This window comes from Pseudophryne corroboree, chromosome 11 (genome assembly GCF_028390025.1).
Source record: "Pseudophryne corroboree isolate aPseCor3 chromosome 11, aPseCor3.hap2, whole genome shotgun sequence".
NCBI classification, from domain to species: domain Eukaryota; kingdom Metazoa; phylum Chordata; class Amphibia; order Anura; family Myobatrachidae; genus Pseudophryne; species Pseudophryne corroboree.
Window position 1 is genome coordinate 28,858,822 of NC_086454.1, and position 5,855 is coordinate 28,864,676.

Here is a 5,855-nt window from a genome sequence, read left to right on the forward strand (position 1 = left end):
TGATCCAGTCAGGCAACATCACGGCGGTCACCCATGTAAACCGACAGGGCGGCACGAGAAGCAGGACGGCGATGGCAGAAGCCGCAAGGATTCTCCGATTGGCGGAAAATCACGTGTTAGCACTGTCAGCAGTGTTCATTCCGGGAGTGGACAACTGGGAAGCAGACTTCCTCAGCAGGCACGACCTCCACCCGGGAGAGTGGGGACTTCATCCAGAAGTCTTTCAGCTGATTGTAAATCGCTGGGAACGGCCACAGGTGGACATGATGGCGTCCCGCCTCAACAAAAAGCTAGAAAGATATTGCGCCAGGTCGAGAGACCCTCAGGCAATAGCTGTGGACGCTCTAGTGACACCGTGGGTGTACCAGTCGGTTTATGTGTTCCCTCCTCTTCCTCTCATACCCAAGGTACTGAGGATAATAAGACGAAGAGGAGTAAGAACTATACTCATTGTTCCGGATTGGCCAAGAAGAGCTTGGTACCCAGAAATTCAAGAAATGATCTCAGAGGACCCATGGCCTCTGCCGCTCAGACAGGACCTGCTGCAGCAGGGGCCCTGTCTGTTCCAAGACTTACCGCGGCTGCGTTTGACGGCATGGCGGTTGAACGCCGGATCCTGAAGGAATAGGGCATTCCGGAGGAAGTTATCCCTACGCTGATTAAAGCTAGGAAAGAAGTGACCGCAAACCATTATCACCGCATATGGCGAAAATATGTTGCGTGGTGTGAGGCCAGGAAGGCCCCAACGGAGCAATTTCAGCTGGGCCGTTTTCTGCACTTCCTACAGTCAGGGGTGACTATGGGCCTAAAATTGGGTTCCATTAAGGTCCAGATTTCGGCTCTATCGATTTTCTTCCAGAAAGAACTGGCTTCACTACCTGAAGTTCAGACATTTGTTAAGGGAGTGCTGCATATTCAGCCCCCTTTTGTGCCTCCAGTGGCACCTTGGGATCTCAACGTGGTGTTGAATTTCCTAAAGTCACATTGGTTTGAACCACTTAAAACCGTGGATTTAAAATATCTCACGTGGAAAGTGGTCATGCTGTTGGCCTTGGCTTCGGCCAGGCGTGTGTCAGAATTGGCGGCTTTATCATGTAAAAGCCCTTATCTGATTTTCCATATGGATAGGGCGGAATTGAGGACTCGTCCCCAATTTCTCCCAAAGGTGGTTTCAGCTTTTTATTTGAACCAGCCTATTGTGGTGCCTGTGGCTACTCGTGACTTGGAGGATTCCAAGTTGCTGGACGTAGTCCGGGCCCTAAAAATCTATGTTTCCAGGACAGCTGGAGTCAGAAAGACTGACTCGCTATTTATCCTGCATGCACCCAACAAGTTGGGTGCGCCTGCTTCAAAGCAGACTATTGCTCGCTGGATCTGTAGCACGATTCAACTTGCACATTCTTTGGCTGGACTGCCGCATCATAAATCTGTAAAAGCCCATTCCACGAGGAAGGTGGGCTCTTCTTGGGCGGCTGCCCGAAGGGTCTCGGCTTTACAACTTTGCCGAGCAGCTACTTGGTCGGGGTTAAACACATTTGCTAAGTTCTACAAGTTTGATACCCTGGCTGAGGAGGACCTAGAGTTCGCTCATTCGGTGCTGCAGAGTCATCCGCACTCTCCCGCCCGTTTGGGAGCTTTGGTATAATCCCCATGGTCCTTACGGAGTTCCCAGCATCCACTTAGGACGTTAGAGAAAATAAGATTTTACTCACCGGTAAATCTATTTCTCGTAGTCCGTAGTGGATGCTGGGCGCCCCCGTCCCAAGTGCCGATTGTCTGCAATACTTGTATATAGTTATTGGTTAACTAAAGGGTTATTGTTGAGCCATCTGTTGAGAGGCTCAGTTATATTTCATACTGTTAACTGGGTATAGTATCACGAGTTATCCGGTGTGTTTGGTGTGGCTGGTATGAGTCTTACCCGGGATTCCAAATCCTTACCTTATTGTGTCAGCTCTTCCGGGCACAGTATCCTAACTGAGGTCTGGAGGAGGGTCATAGAGGGAGGAGCCAGTGCACACCAGGTAGTCCTAAAGCTTTCTTTAGTTGTGCCCAGTCTCCTGCGGAGCCGCTATTCCCCATGGTCCTTACGGAGTTCCCAGCATCCACTACGGACTACGAGAAATAGATTTACCGGTGAGTAAAATCTTATTTTATTTCACATCAACCAAGCTGTTTATAATTGATATATACATTTACTCAGCGCTATCTTCCCCTTTTTCTCCCAAATCTTGTCTGATCTTCGTCCCATGGGGGTCATTCCGAGTTGTTCGCTCGCAAGATGCTTTTAGCAGCATTGCACACGCTAAGCCGCCGCCTACTGGGAGTGAATCTTAGCTTCTTAAAATTGCGAACGAAAGATTCGCATTATTGCGAAAATACATCTCTGTGCAGTTTCTGAGTAACTCGAGACTTACTCGGCATCTGCGATCAGTTCAGTGCTTGTCGTTCCTGGTTTGACGTCACAAACACACCCAGCGTTCGCCCAGACACTCCTCCGTTTCTCCAGCCACTCCCGCGTTTTTCCCAGAAACGGTAGCGTTTTTTCACACACTCCCATAAAATGGCCAGTTTCCGCCCAGAAACACCCACTTCCTGTCAATCACATTACGATCACCAGAACGAGAAACCGTGAGTAAAATTCCTAACTGCATAGCAAATTTACTTGGCGCAGTCGCAGTGCGGACATTGCGCTTGCGCACTAAGCGGAAAATCGCTGCGATGCGAAGAAATTTACCGAGCTAACAACTCGGAATGACCCCCCATATTCAGATATGCCATCTTTGATACTCACATTGCATGACCTCCATAATTTCCATGCACAGTATCGATTTTAGACAAGACCTTGTAGGAAATTTGCTGTGATGCTGATTGGACCCCCATCTATACAAAAGCCATGCAAAAGTTGACAAAACACTAGTCAATTGTTATTACTCTCCATATAGGTTAAATGCATCCTTGTGACTGGTGCAATCTGGTCCCCCTGCGGTTCACGGTAATGGTCTCATATGCCTTCAGCTTTGGATCCTCAACCTTTTTTTTGGGAGGGAATGCTGGACCGTATTCTAAAGGATAACTGGACCACAAAGGGTATTTAACCAACTTTAAAATAAATAATGCAGCATTTAACTGGAATGACTTCCATACACAAATTTCTTTCCTAGTACAGAATGCAAAAACTTTAATTGTCAATTTCATTTAGATGTCAAACTTTCAACACAAAAAAATACTCTCCTACACCCAGGGAGTCAAGTGATTGGTGATCTCTCGGTCGAATCTATATCTATGTTGGACGTTGCACCAGCTACCTTTTTAGGGATATACTTTCCATCTTTACCCACTTGGTAAGTATAAGGCTCACACAGACGCCCAGAGGAATAATAATATTCAGTTTGCAGGTGCAGAGTTAGCACTAGTCACTGCACCACTATGCATAAAGAAACTCAGACAACCATCTTAATTACCCCAAAAGGGTAGGTTGCAGATTCGACAGGATGCCCAAACACAAGTATAAAGGGGTGCTAAGATATCAAGTTACAACAGTGCATCAGCATCATACAGTATATCTATAAAACCAAAAATGTCACTCTTTGCTGTTCCGCAAATGTGGCCCTACTGCACCGCACAGTACTTAGCGTGTCTCCCAGAACATCCGGTAGACTCTACCAATTCCTAGTGAAATGGGCCTGATGGGGAGCAGATTTATTGTCCTATCTAGAGGGGAAACCACAAGGTCAGTTGGAGGTGACCCTTGTGGTTTATCCAAGTAAGCGGTTCCTACCATATTAATTAATGGAGCCGAGCATCTCCATTCATTTCTATGGGCAAACAGTGATAGGTTGAGCCCTGGGAGAGCAAAGCCAATTAGGAAGCTGTTGCTATGGCCCAGTGCTGGTTCTTAAAATACTGGGAACCCCCCACGCAATTTTTTTCTGGCTGGTTATGCTTAGGAGGGGGAACCCCAGGCAATGGTTTGTTTTCTTTTCAGAATTTTAACTCTTTGAGGCATTTTACACAATGAAATTGAACAAAGGCGGTAGTTTCATAAATTACAGAATTTGTTTTAAAAAAGTTGACAATTATAAACGGCCATTGTCTCGGCTGAAATTGGCTCAAAAGCAAATTCTATGAAATTTACCCTAGTATATAGGCCCTCATTCAGCTTTAGTTGCAATTTTGCTAAAGTATAGCAAGACTATGGTGGTCATTCCGAGTTGATCGCTCGCTAGCAGTTTTTTGCAGCCGTGCAAACGCTATGCCGCCTCCCACTGGGGTGTATTTTAGCTTAGCAGAAGTGCGAACGAAAGGATCGCAGAGCGGCTACAAAATAATTTTGTGCAGTTTCAGAGTAGCTTCAGACCTACTCAGCGCTTGCGATCACTTCGGCCCATTCAGTTCCGGATTTGACGTCACAAACACACCCTGCATTCACCCAGCCACGCCTGCTTTTTTTCGAACACTCCCTGAAAACGGTGAGTTGAGACCCAGAAATGCCTTCTTTATGTCAATCACTCTGCGGCCAGCAGTGCGACTGAAAAGCATCGCTAGACCCTGTGTGAAACTACATAGTTCGTTGTAATAGTATGTTGCGTGTGCGCATTGCGCCGGCATACGCATGCGCAGAAGTGACGTTTTTTAGCCTCATTGCTGCACAGCGAACTAATGCAGCTAGCGAACAATTCGGAATGACCACCAATAGCTATTTTACTAAAATAGCACAACTGCAACTGCTTGCGATGGCATGCTGGGGGCCGTTCAGCATGATAATGGCGGCAAGTAATGTGATCGCTGAATAAGGGAAGCCATCCTGCCTGAGCTGCCTGGCTGCGAAGGCATTTAGGCCGCCACCATTTTCTCCATCGCAGCGGCCGCATGTGACTTCACGTGGCTGTCCTCAACCTGCCCCTGTTTCCGATGCCTCTCCCCCGCATTGCCAAGTCGATGCACCTGCAATGCCGCATCGCCGCCCACGCCCGTCCTCCAAATGCCTCTGCCTGTCAATGCGATGTGACCGCATTGGCCGTTCCACGCACATTGAGACCTGCACATGCACACTGGGCCTTAAAATGGCATAATGCGATCGCATCACATTAGTGGCCCTTGGGGATCATTCCGAGTTGATCGCTCACTAGCAAGTTTTAGCAGCGCTGTGATCTGGTTAAATCTCGGAAAAACTGCGCATGCACCGCATTGTGCAGGCGCGTCGTACGGGTACAAAGAGGATCGTGCTGGATGATGGATTTAACGAAGAATCCATTCGCACAGCCGATCGCAAGGTGATTGACAAGAAGAAGGCGTTTGTGGGTGTCAACTGACCGTTTTCTGGGAGTGTTTGGAAAAACGCAGGCGTGTCCAAGCGTTTGCAGGGCGGGTGTCTGACGTCAATTCCGGGACCCAAAAGACTGAAGTGATCGCAGCGGCTGAGTAAGTCCAGAGCTACTCAGAAACTGCAAAAAACTTTTTTGTGCCGTCAGCTGCAAAAGCGTTCGCGTACTCGCACAGCTAAAATACACTCTCCCATAGACGGCGACTATCTGATCGCTGCGCTGCAAAAAGTTGCTAGCGAGCGATCAACTCGGAATGACCTCCCTTGTTCAATAAGTAAGTGTGTCGGTCGTTGAAGTTAGACATTGTGCGCTGTGAAATGTTTCCTCCATAAAGTACAGTACTGTAGATTTACAGATAGGAAGTTTGGAGTGCATATAGATGCTCCCAGTCCCTATAGCAACAGCCCCTTTATAAAAGCGATCATTACTTTTATCAAATGCTTTAGCAAACACTTTCCGAGCCAAACCATTTGCGTTATACATTCAGCAACCATTTTTCATCCCAACAATGACACAATAGCAGAAACG